This window comes from Planococcus citri, chromosome 1, assembly GCF_950023065.1.
Source record: "Planococcus citri chromosome 1, ihPlaCitr1.1, whole genome shotgun sequence".
Lineage (NCBI taxonomy): Eukaryota > Metazoa > Arthropoda > Insecta > Hemiptera > Pseudococcidae > Planococcus > Planococcus citri.
Genome location: NC_088677.1, coordinates 27,428,307 through 27,441,402, shown reverse-complemented (window position 1 = coordinate 27,441,402; position 13,096 = coordinate 27,428,307). Strand labels below are relative to the sequence as shown.

Below are 13,096 nucleotides of genomic sequence, written 5' to 3'. Positions count from 1 at the left end.
TTTTTTGATAAAAATCGCAGAAAAATTTCGTTATTTTGCCAAAAATTACTGAAAGGCTCCGATTTTAGCTAATCAGCCAAAAATAGCAAAAAGTTCCACCATTTGTCAAAATTACCAAGGTCTCGTTTTTAGCTTTTTTGCAAAAAAATCCAAAAATCTTGACTTTTTTCCAAAAATTGCCAAAGATTTGATTTTCAGCCAAAAAGTTGCGAAATAGTCCAACTTTTTGAATGAAAATTGTAAAATTTACCACTTTTTTGCCAATAATTATTTAAAAGCCGTGCTTTTTGATAGAATTTCCGAAGTCTCAATCGATTTTCATTATTAGATTTCAAATTAGAACGTTTCGTAATTATTTTACATTTTTAAGTTATTTAGTTTAAAAGTTTTGTTTTTTTTGGCGATTTATTTTCAACATTGAAATGTTTTGTGAACGTTTTATAAAGTTTTTGGTTACTTTTTGGTTAAGTAGGTACTCTTTTATTTTTCATGATATTTTGAAGTTGGTAATAACGACAAAAAAATTGGCACCACTGTTTCAAAATATTTCCACAGTTTCAGAAATTATTATATGTTTGGATATTTGGGCATGATTAATGAGATGAAATATTTCGAAGAGAAATTTTAAAAACACGAATTTATCCAAAAATATAAGCGATTTGTAAATTTTAAATCGCTCAATAGAACCTCCAAAATGGTCTATAGGGTTTTGGCGGCGATAGTAGTAGATCGAATACTTTTATTCGGGACTGAGCCATTTTTCCTAAAACAGGTTGGTTAGCAACCGGAGCGAATGCCCCCACTTTGAGGGGCCCATATCTCTCCTCCTGGGGGACTTCTGGAGCTAAATTGTTTTCCAAGTAACTTTCAACTCAAAATGAAGGTCTCTACTGAATTTAGTCAAAGTCTGCTGTTCTTGATAATACCTATACTTACAATGATAGGTATTATAGTTAGTTTTTATCTGCTTGTTTCTGAAACTTTTTCTTTCATATCTAATTAATGTACGATTAATTAATCGCGTAAGTGGAGATTTTGCTGGGCATTGCTTCCTGTATTAATTCTTCTCCGAAAAGCTAAACTGCGTAAATACGAAAATATACATATAACAGCAACTGAACTGGATGGAATTTCCTGAAAATTTGCCAACTCAGCGTCTAGTTTTATGCATCGTCAAGCAGTGCTTCAGTTTCTGCTATTTACTTGTACAGTAATATCATTTGTCTGGATTACTGCAAAAAATACTCATTTTGCATTACGTTAAATGTCATAAATGAGATAACGAGTAGCGAAGTCGACTAAAATATTCGAGTATAATGAAATGAGCGAATAAAAGAAAACAAAAAATTTTTAAAATGTATTTTAAGTTGAACGCGTTACTTGATGACAGATCTTACTCGTGAGTACTTAGTACATCTCTGGTGAAGTGTTGAAGCGATTATCTGAAATGAAAAAAATGTAGATTTCTAGGAATAGGTACGTATAGAATAGGTAATGTAACTCGAAACCCAATCAATAAACTGTATTGAAAAAAAATCTTGTGACAGCTTTCTCAGTATATAAAGCCAATTGTTTATAAGAATAATAAGCTTACTGAGTAAGTCTAAGTATATCTGAATAAGTAATATTCTTTACCAAGAAACGTGTACGTGAGCAGATAAACGTAACATTTGTGACGAATAAAAGAGCAATTATGCAATTGTACGAAATCGCCATTGGATGTATATGTTTTCTGTTTTGTTTAATCAGACATTTCGTTCAAGGTTACCACACACACATAGTCACACACTCACACACACAGCACAGAAGCAATTTGTAGCCAGAGAATTTTTTTGCCACGAAAATCATATTATAGATACTATACCGCGTTTATGAATTTTTTGGCCGATCGATAATTTTAATAAATGTTTACAAGTGTGTTCCGAATGTTATTTGTTACTTTCCAAGGATATCATAGGCTATATAATACGTTCACGAATTGGAAAATAATTAATCTGAAAATGTCAATATTGACATTATTACACGATAAAATTCGTTTCCCTTATAGTCGTAGTCCTACGTAGGTAGTGATATCCGAATGTCGATAATTTTTCATTTTTATCGAAAGGTACTGTAAAGACTGTATCTACCTTTTATTCGCACCTGCGGTGCTAATGTCTTACATGGTCTAACTTCACCCTAACGACCTAGTTAGACCTATACCTAGTGCTACGCACAGATAGGCACTGGCGATTTACCGCCTCGTATACCTACTCTTCGGAGATAAATATGAGATGAGAAATTATACACTTAGAATAATATGAATAAAATGAATACTCGGACGACTATAACGTTACATTAGCTTTATTGGTTATTAAGCATTATATGTAAATAGTCTGATTATATTACGTAAATAGAATTACGATTTGATTTAAAGGAAGCGAGTACATGTAGTCGCAAATGTGTGTTAAAAACACCACCCAGGGACAAGGGCATTCATGCCGGATAGGGCAGGTCCAGTATGAATGACTCTAAGAAGAGAATTTAGAGATGCTGCAGTTCATCTCTTGAGTAACCACGATCCGATCCGATAGTCCATTACGTAAAAGATATTCCATATCCCAGTAATTATAAGGTGGAAAGTACGTGCTCCATACGTCGAACGTACTGATAGGGCTCCGCACCTCGACCTATCTATCGAATGGAAACTAAGCTCTCGCTTAGTGAGTCCGTGATTGACTGAAGTTATGATCGGATAACGTGAAACACTTCACTAACGCGAACTAAACCGCTAGATAGCGTGGTTACGTAAGAGAATTGAGCAAAAGGTAGAAGGAGAACAATTTTCCCTCACCTAAGCGACGGAAAATGGCGCAATTCCTCCCTTTACATTGCCCCGAGTGATTACTTATAGGAATATGTAACCACTCTAACAACTAAAAAGGGAGAAAGTCTTATGTGCCCTATCCTTTGCCCCGGGTGTTTACATGTTACTATTGAAATAAATAAATTGAACAAAATAATAAAATAAACATCTTCTTATCAACTGTGACACAGTAAAAAGCAGTAATAATAAAAAAAATGTAGAAGAAGACGAGAGGAAAAAAAAAATTGTATCCAACTTCTGGAAAAATTAAAGATTAAAAACGTAAAATAAAGTGAAATAATATCTAAACAGTATTATCTGTAAAAAATAAAGAAAAGTCACCTTACATCGTATGAATCAAAGTACCGAAGGCAAATCAAAAGTGCTTAATGGACATACATTAGTGGTGAAAACTATTGACTATTACAGTATGTATAAATTTCGTACATTATTATGTCATTTTATTCTATGACTAATATGAATTTATTTATTGTTTCAGGTTCCATGTGATGAGCTGTAGATCGATTTCATGTTGCAATGTCTGTTTCATTCCGGGAAGTATGAATTACGTAAGGTTGATAAGGTTCTAGATTTTCGATACTTTGTAACGTGATTTCGTATTTACAGATGTTTACTCAGCAAGAAGAGGTAGTAAACCCAAAACAGCCTCCAGAATGATACGGTGATCAAGAAAAGGACACTTATCGATTATCTTTTCCGGTAACGTTCGATCTAGTATACTTTCAAGCTGTTTTATATAGTTGGTGTTATGTGTATCTTTCTTCGAGATGCTGATAGCTTCTAGCCAATTTCTAAATTTCTTCGTTTTATCACTATGTACCGTGTGTTTTATAGGTGGTATGACATAGATTTTCTTTACGCCTGAAGTGCTCAACGTCTTGATCAGCGCATTAAAATCGTCTCTTAATTTTTCTTCGTTGGCGTTTTCATGAAGATCTTTATGACCTATCGATATCAGCACCTTTTTAGGTAATTTTGTTACGTTTTTTGAAATTGATCTATTTAGATCTGTTGTTGATATAAAACCATTTACGTAATCATTATATTCTAGTTTTTCAGTATAAGCTTGATCACCGGCTATCGCAAAATGGACCATTTGATGTACCAGGCCATCGCCCAGCATCCAGTACTGCTGCAAAAAGAAAATAGTCTCCGTTCCTTTATTTCGTAACGTAAGTGTAGCTCCGGTTGTGTATAGGTTATATCGAAACTTTCTACACGTCGAACCGAATTCATCAGGTATGGATGTTTTTAGTGTCATTCTTCTGATTTCTTCTTGAAAAATCTTTCTGGTTACTGGTAAATGAACTACTTGTTCTTTTTTGTCATAGGTCGAGATTGTTAGTCGATTTCGGTAATTTTTTACGTCACGAATCGCTCCAAAATGTCCTGGCTTGAGAGGGCTACGAGTTTGGTTGTTATCTATAATGGACTCGAACTTATTCTGTTCATATTTCGTTCTATATCGATTGATAGCATTTCGTCGGTGAGTATTACGTAAAGGCGTTCTTGGTACGTATCGTGAACCTGATGGCTTAAGTATTACTTTTAGATTTTTTGTATTAATCGGTTTTCTTTCAGGAGACTTGCGGCGTATTTGAATCATAGTTTTGCTGGTTTTGGTTGGCGATGATAGTTTTTTCGGTGGTGATTTCTTCGGTGAAGGTTTAGCAGGTAATGTTGCTGTTTTCGTAATAGTTGATTTAACCAGCGGGATTTTGAATTCATCTGTTTTTTCTTTTTGTAGGTGTTCATGTTTCCAATTCGTATCCTCGTCCGATGTGTCTTCGTATTTCGGTTCGAATTGCGATTCATCGATTTCTTTTTCGTTAGATGTTGATTCTAGCGGGTTCTGTTCTTCATCGCTTAAAGGTTGTATAAATTCATCGATCGGATTGTCATACTTGTGTTCCGGTGTTACGTTATCGATTGGTTCACATTTTTTCAGGTATATGATTTTTTCTACTGATGCTTTTACTCGATCATTTAGATGTTCTACGTCGGAGTTTAATTTAGCGAATTCGTTCATATAATCGTTATTTTCTATTTTCAGCTCTTGGTTCTCTTTGCGTAACTTCCATAGTTGTTCTACTAAAGTCGCCGGTGACGTTGAATCATCTTTTACGGTCGTAATTTGGATATTATTTGCTTGTATCTCGGCGTCAGATGCAAGAATCAGTGATGTATTGCAGTTAGAGAATACGCATTTTTCAGTCCCGGGTGCGTAAGCCATATACAGATTGGTTAGACATTTTTCGTGATAGATATGTCTACACGAAGTTAGTTTTAATTTCGTATTTGTCCGGTCTTGGTCTGGGCCTTGCCCAAGTGATTTGTTGCAGCTTGAGCAAGTAATGATGTTTACTCGTATTGCTTCCATTTTCTTCCTAGTTGGTTCAGAATACGGCTTTTCTTCCATGAATTACGTTACGAAGATGAAATCTGGAGCCCAGGATTGAACGGAACTGGATACGTTTAGAAATGATCGAATTTGGATTACGTAAGATGAAAGTTTTTCTTTGGCCAAGCACGACGATTTGCTACACGTGTCTGAGAGTCTGTTGGACGTTTTATATTGTAATCCAATGTACTTTATACATATTTTATTGATGTATTGTTTTGTACTTACGTGTAACTGTTGTCTTGGTGGATTATTTTCGATGTGTTATTTGTAATAACTTCTTGGTAGCATTAAACTTTTGAACTTTACTAAGCTGTTGTACCTGTACGAAATAAAATACCATTTGTTATCTCAATGTGTCACTGTAACTTCTTTAACTGTGGTTTTATTTTTCACGTTATTTCATGTTTGGTTTTTTTATTTTGTTTGAACACTTTGTACGATTTTGCTGTGTGTTGTTGGAGTTGTGCTAACGAATGAGATTGCTCTTTAAATAAATGAAATTTGCTCTCACGATGATAAATTTTATTTTATTTCCTATAAAATAAGTAACGAGTAAAAACATAAAGAAACCTTCGACTAATACTTAGGACATTAGTAAGGAACATCATTGAAATTTCCACGACTGCTGGAATTATTAGATGCGTTACGTTATCTTAATAATTACTATATTAATAGTATACATGCAGGATATCCTTTAAATGTAAATCGCATAGTTTATTCCACGACTGCTGGAATTGCTTAGGTGTTACGTTAGTCTTATAGCATATACACATTCTCGTATAGGTTTACACGATATATTCTCGTTTTGGATACACTTTATTACGTTAATTAGCATTACGTAATGTCTCGATACCGATGCGTTCTTCGTATTCTCTGTATCTTTCTTCTGTTATCGTATCAGGTTGTTCGGGTACTTGAGTCAGGAATAATTCGCTTTCATCGTGTATATCTGTTGCTATTAAAGAAACCATTTCATAGTTCGCCGTATATGTTGGGAAGATATTTTCTTGACGATCTATAAAATATGGGATCGGGTGCTTCTGGTATAATTCTTCGAACTGCTCCATATAAATAAGGTCTGCGCCTTTTATTTTCACCGCCTCTTCCTTTAACCATTTATTAAACTGCTCTGCTTTTAGCGCATATTTCTCCATGGCTGCATAGGAATAGATCATGGGTATCAGTAGAATCCTCTTGGCACCTTTGCTGATCATTAGGTGTAGTAGTTGCTTCGTGTTCTTTATTACGTTACGATAGATTTCTTTTCTGACGTCGTGGTTTCCGATGGAGACTGCTAGCATGGGAGGCAATTGTCTAATAGCATGTATGAGATGGTTTTTTAGTTTCTTCGGGGATAGCGTGCCTGTCAGTAGTAATGAATTCATCATAGTTGTCCGTAGAGGCTTGTTTTCGTATAGGCCTTCCCAAGCCATGGCGCAGAGTGCCCCGTCGCCGACCATCATATAGTTTCCCATGAAGTAGCATTTAACGTTATATCCGCGAGGGTGTTTGTACGTATATTGGGTGATAAAATCGGTTTGAATTTTGTCGGTAAATCGTTCAGAATATCGTGTTGTTACATCACTGTTGAAATAAAATCCTTTCTTGAAGTATTCTCTTCGTAATTCGTTGATGTTGTATTCGATCGGTATGTCGTAGGTTTTTCTGTTGTGCATCACCATCGGTCTTATTTCAATCGGATCTTTGAACGTTACGTAATAAAAATTGTTGTTGTCCTTTAAGTTTTTCCAATGTTGATATGGTTCGATATAGATGGGTTCGATGTCGTTTTCAATTGTTATTACGTTATTCGGGTTCAAAATGGACTGATGCAAGCATTCCGAAGTTGATTGCGTTACGTTGTTTAATCCTGACGCTGATGGTTGAGTGTTTTCCAACGTTATAGTCATAATTTCGGTTTTCATCACGTCTCGTAGGTGAGGATTGTGTCCGAATTGATCTTCTTCGAATTTCAACTCATCTCCTAGCTTGACTCCGTCTTCTTTTTTCATTTCTTCGTAAACGCGTTTCATTTCCTTGTCGAACAAAAGCTTTCTAAATCCTTCTAAATCTTCTTCCATGTTTCGTATCCGAAAATCTCTCTGGTCTAAGTCATTGCTTTGGGTGTTAATCGTCTGCTGTAGGTCCTCGACTGTTTGTTCTAATTCATTAAGTTGGAGTTTCAGGTTACGATTGTAATTTACATATCGAGCAATGACGCTTGCCATATCGTCGGTTGCTATCCTAATTGCACGAGTTTTCTCCACTTCGAAGATTTCTTTGCATTTAGGGATCTGGCATCTTCCTGGATTTTCTTTTTCCTCGCAGCTGATGATTACACAGGTCATCAGGTTAACGCATCGTTGATGTGCAATGTGTCGACACCGATCGAGGACTGCTATGCCTTTTGAGTATTCATCGTCCAGTATCAGTAGTAAGCATATTGCACATATCGGCATTTTGACGCTCGCTTCATATTCGGTCAGGTCTAATGAATCGTCTATCATTTTGCTCGCCATTCTAATCAACAAATAGATATATTATTGTAAATACTTGATTGGTTTATCATATGTATTGCCGTATTAAATTGAGTTACCTTATTCTGTAGATTGGAAAAGTTTGTCGTATTCGTTCGAATTAAATTCTTGAATTATCAGCTTTTTCTTCGGTCACACTATTGGAAATTATACAGTGGTCAGTAATTAGTTAATCAATTTCTACTTAGTAAACTTGTAATGGCGTGGTGCTCACCTTCTGTCGTTCTTCTTTGTTATTGTCGTCAGATATCATTAAAATTTCGCGTTGAATTAATTAAATGTCATCGCAAAGCACATTATGTCTTACTTATTTTCTTTACGGTTGATTACACAATGTGTTTCAATGTTTTGTTTATTGTCTATTTCATCTAGAGAGGTGATGTTGTGGTGAATATCTCATTTGCCTATGTTTGGTGGGTGTGGTGTCTATGAAATAATTTGAATTTTATTGATCTTCTTGATTATTTTATGTTTGGTAAATAAATGGTTAAATGATTCACAAACAAAATAAATTCTAACGTAATGACAATAATACATCTTCGGTTTAACAATAAATGAACAAATGTGGTAACAAATTCTTACGACTAAATCATATGTAGCAAACGTTACATGAAATGCCTCTTCTTCGGCTAAAAGAAATATTTATTTTACAATCGACTTCTGTAAGTAGAATATCCGAATTTCTTCGAGTAGTGATTTTTTGTAACGTAAAATTTGATTCTTCCATTAGTATAAAGATAACCTAACAGGTGGTATGTTGAATTTTGGTTTAACGAGCCATTTGGATATATTCATCGTATAGTAAACTTCGATCCTTTTTATTACGTTAGTTACCTATGAATCTTTGGTGCGAGGTATTTTACAGCTTTGAAATATGCCTGCGGCATAATAAACACATTTCGGCGAGAGTCTATGAAAGTCGGTCTTGGATATTTGATGTTAAGTTCTTCTACTATTTCAAGATATTCAATTTTTACATCTGTATATTCTTTTCCAATATTTCTCCACCAGTCTTTGAACCACGTAATTTTTTTCTGCATTTCTTCATCTTGAAATGGTTCGATTGGCGGGAATGCAATGATTTCTTTCGCTCCCATTTTGATGATTAGGTCCAATGTTTGTCGAGTGTTATTCAATGCATTTTGGTAAATTTCCGTGTCGATGTCGTGTAGGCCGAATGATATCATCACCTTGCTTGTAATATAACGTAGGTTTTCTGCTAATTGTCTTTTGATTTGTCCTGGAGACAAAGTTCCTCCTCCTAGTTCGCTACCGACGTAAATTGATTGCATAACTTTATTCTTGTGTAAACCTTGACGTACTGTGGCATACAAGAAACTGTCGCCAATTGTGAGGTAGTTGTTGATGTAAAATAAACGTATGATGTTTCCTTTTGGACCTTTGTGTAGATACGTAGATACGTAATCCCATTGACATTCGAAATGGAAGTCTTCTACTTCGTTACGTAATAGTGACTGATTAAACTGGAAGCCTCGCTTTTTGCAGTCTTTCATTAAAGAAAATACATCGATTTCGATAGGCATCTGCGTCTTTACTTTACTGTCATGGAAGAGTATTCCTTCGTAGTACATCACCGGGTTGTAGTTAATATAACGTAATCGTGGCTTTTCTCGATTTTCTTCGCTTTTGCGTTTATGGTTTTCACGGCTGGATTCTTCGTCGCTATGTATCTTTCTTTTCCTACTGGATTCATGATGCTGTTTCGACGATGACGTGATTTCTTGTGAGTACCTTTCTCGATTTGTATTACGTGATTTTGTATACTCAGCGTTGAATTGTTGTCTTAATTGATTACATTCGCGTTCGGTTTCTTTCAACTTCGATTCTAGGTATGCAATTCGCTTTTCGAGTTTGATTTTCTCCCCTTCTTCGTAACGTAATCGTTCGTCTCTGTCTTTTAGCTTCTTCTCCAATTGTTGACGGTAATTCTCTTGGAACATTTTTTCTTTTCGGAAATCGTCTGCTAAAATCTTGTAACCTTTTTCTTTATTACGTAGCTCTTGATCGTTTAGGTGGAACCGTTTTTCCATTCGGGTTAGGTCTTTTTCCAATGTCGCGATTTTATCATCCTTCATTGCGATTGATTTTTCTAGTTCGATATTTCTTCTACCATATTCGGTCATTAGATTTTGAATTGGTTCGGCTGCTGACATTAATTCGCGGTATACTTTCGGCTTTACGTCTGTTGAACATTTTCACGTGTTTAATGTTGGTTTATTGATCATTTATTTTGGTATCTTAGTGATTGTTGAAGCTTACCTTCTTGATCCATTTCTTTGTCTCTGTTCATTTCGACACGATATTAAAATCGCCACTATAAACGATGTTACCGGTTAGAATACTCCAGTTATGGGTTAACACAGTGTTTTGATAATTTTTTAATTTACTTTGGTACAGCAATTACTCAAATTCGGACAAAACACATTCAACTAGTTGTTTACTTTTGAAATGTGTTAGAAGACATTTCTGATTGGTTTACGGAAAAGATCCCCACCACTGCCTTTCATGTGTTTTGGAAAATGGTTTCTCAGCTGATAACTACTTTGAATGTTTTTGTATGTTGCAATTTTTGTTTTACGAGTGGTTGTTGAAATTTGCAGTGATGAATTAAAATTTACTTCTCCTTAATTTGAGAGTGATATTCGACTTTTGTCATCTTTACCCAGGTTATAAGTTGAACACGTATGTTATCAAAATAATTCGACACAGGTAAGGAAAATGATAATTTTATTCTTCTTCTTGATATAGATTATAACTAATAACTAAAATTGACATATTTCTTCTTATTACAGGTTTATCTTACGTAATGTGAATCGATATTTTCCCGGTGTCTTCATATCATCCATTTTACAAAGTAAATAAAACGTAGAGTAAACAGTTGGTAATTATAACATAAAGAATAATGATATTTCTATTTCTAGATTGATTATTGAACTAAATTTATTACGTGAAAGTGATGAGAGATTTCTTTAGTCTGCGTGTGCAACAAATCGTTCGATTAAGAATAAAGCTATCTGTAGATGTGTTTCTGGTGACAATACTAGAGATTGGGACCCGATAACGTAATCTGGAATTTGCTCATCAATGATTTCTTCCAGCCCTCGTAGGTAGTGTACGATAACACCATCTGCTTGATTTTGTAGAAATGCCCTGTAGCAATTTCTTGCACGGTGGTTAATTGATCCAACTCTTCTGTTCGGTATAGGTGTTAGGAATATTTGATTAACGCCGCGGTAGATAAGATGTTTTATTATCGCCTTGATGTCGTCGTAGGTTTCATGCTTTCTTGCCGCATCGTCGATTTGCGCTTCGCCGAAAGAAATTAGAATCGATCGCGGTATTCTGATCAAATATTTGTCGATGTTTTCGATTAATGTTTTTCTTGTGATTCCGGCTCTAGATAATGAGTTAGTCCTCCATCTTTTTCTTCTTTCTTGATTATTGGTAATCGCTAAATCGACTAAGTCGTGTACTAGGCCATCGCCCATACACATGACGCCGTTTAGGAAGTAAGTCGTAGTGCTGCCAGATGGCGAATTTGCTAAGTATCTCGTAACGTAAGCGTAATCGTGATCTCGTTCGAATGAGTTGGAGTCCATTAACGTCTGAGGTATTTTTGTACAGATATGTAAATCTAGTTCCCGGATTACTTCCATTACATTACGTAAAGTTCTTGGTAAGAAATGATGGCATTCGGCAAGTACGTTCCGATTGTCACAGGGTCTGTTTTCGTTACGTTGTGTTCTTGGTGCTTCTATTGATAATTGCTCAATCTGTAGTCGCAATTCGTTAATCGTATTAGCTTCTCTACGTTCAGTAAGTAGGTTTCGATGATTAGCTTCGTGAAGCTCTATCATTAGTTGACTTCTCTCTCTGCGGATGTTTGTATGCTCAACATGTAGTTCAGACAGCTGTCGCTCGAGATCTATCATGCTTTCTAGGTACTCCGATTCGTCGATCAATAGAGGAAACCTTTGCACCGTAAAAGTCACTGGATAGATGGTTCGATCATCCAACTGCCCAGTGCACATAGGCACCATACAAGGCGTAGGAATGCGGAATTCAGGTCCGAAGTCATAGATTATTTCCTTACGGCAACGTTCATGAAGCACATGAGAACATGATGAAGTCCTCACGAGTGCTTGAGTTGGCAGGAGGGCAAACTTACAAATGCCACATGTTGGAAGCGAGATGGAATAATCATTCGTCGAGTTGTCAGCCATCTGTGGATTTACACATGCGGTCAAACTTCCATAACGTAATTGTAACGATGTTAATTATATGTATATGAGATTACGTTACCTTGATATTGCTGGAACAATTTACGTAAATAATAACGAACTGGAAACTGGAAGAATTCTTCGCAAGTGAAATTCAACACGTTTAATCGGTATTACGTAAGTGAACACCAAAACAAAATCAATTTTGAAAAATTCACTCAGGTTTTCGCACGGACGAATATAACTTGATGAAGTTAGTACGTTGAGAGTCAGATAGGATTTTAACGACGAGATAATTGATAGCTAGAAACCGCTTTCTGTATTGTTTGGTTGAAACATGCGCGATACTCTCATCATAATTTAGTTTTTTATTCCGTTTTCGTAGGTTGTATCTTTGGTTAGCAGTGGACTTGATCAAGTTTCGTTCTGTGTTGTTTTTGACAACTTCTTTCAGGATTGAGTCAAATTCAGCTTGCTTATCAGTCGACAGATTATTACGTAAGCTTCGTTTTATCATTTTGAATTCATCGTTGTTATTTTTGGCTTGTTTGGTTGAAGATTTAGCAACAAATTCCTCTAGTAGTTCCTTTTGGTTCGTGAATTCCAGCATTTTTTGCTCCAGCGTTCTGTTATTGAACTTCGAACGGAGTTTAGGCTCTTTACGCAGCATTTCTTGTTGATGTAACGTTAGGTAAGATATAATTTGTCGAACGCTTATTAGTTTCTTATCTTCGCTAAATTTGATGTGTACTAATTCATAACAATTTTTTCCAGCACGTACGACTATCAGATATGGACCAGAACGTTTTGTATACAATTTTTCGGTTGTTCCTTTATCCGATGAAGATTGCTTGTGATTCGTGATCATCACCAGTTCACCAGGTTGGTGTAATCGTAAATCTCCTCGTTTATCATTGAACTTTTGTTCTTCTTGTTGTCGTTTTAATTTACGTTTTTCTGCATTTAGATTGATTAGTGCTTGATGATCTGTCATCTCATCAATCCTTGAATCGTCAAAATCATCTGTATATACAGCTTTACGAGCCAA

General features: G+C 35.5%; 1 protein-coding gene and 1 long non-coding RNA gene across 3 annotated transcripts in view; both read left to right on the top strand.

Annotated features, from left to right (window-relative positions):
* Positions 1–13,096, top strand: part of LOC135831149 (uncharacterized) — an 80,534-nt gene that overhangs the window by 52,435 nt on the left and 15,003 nt on the right. The gene's annotated exons all lie outside the window — the stretch shown is intronic.
* LOC135831151 (uncharacterized) lies at positions 459–4,909 on the top strand. Its single transcript, XR_010556158.1, has 3 exons — positions 459–4,352; positions 4,448–4,540; positions 4,614–4,909. It is a non-coding gene; the product is annotated as an uncharacterized LOC135831151 (long non-coding RNA).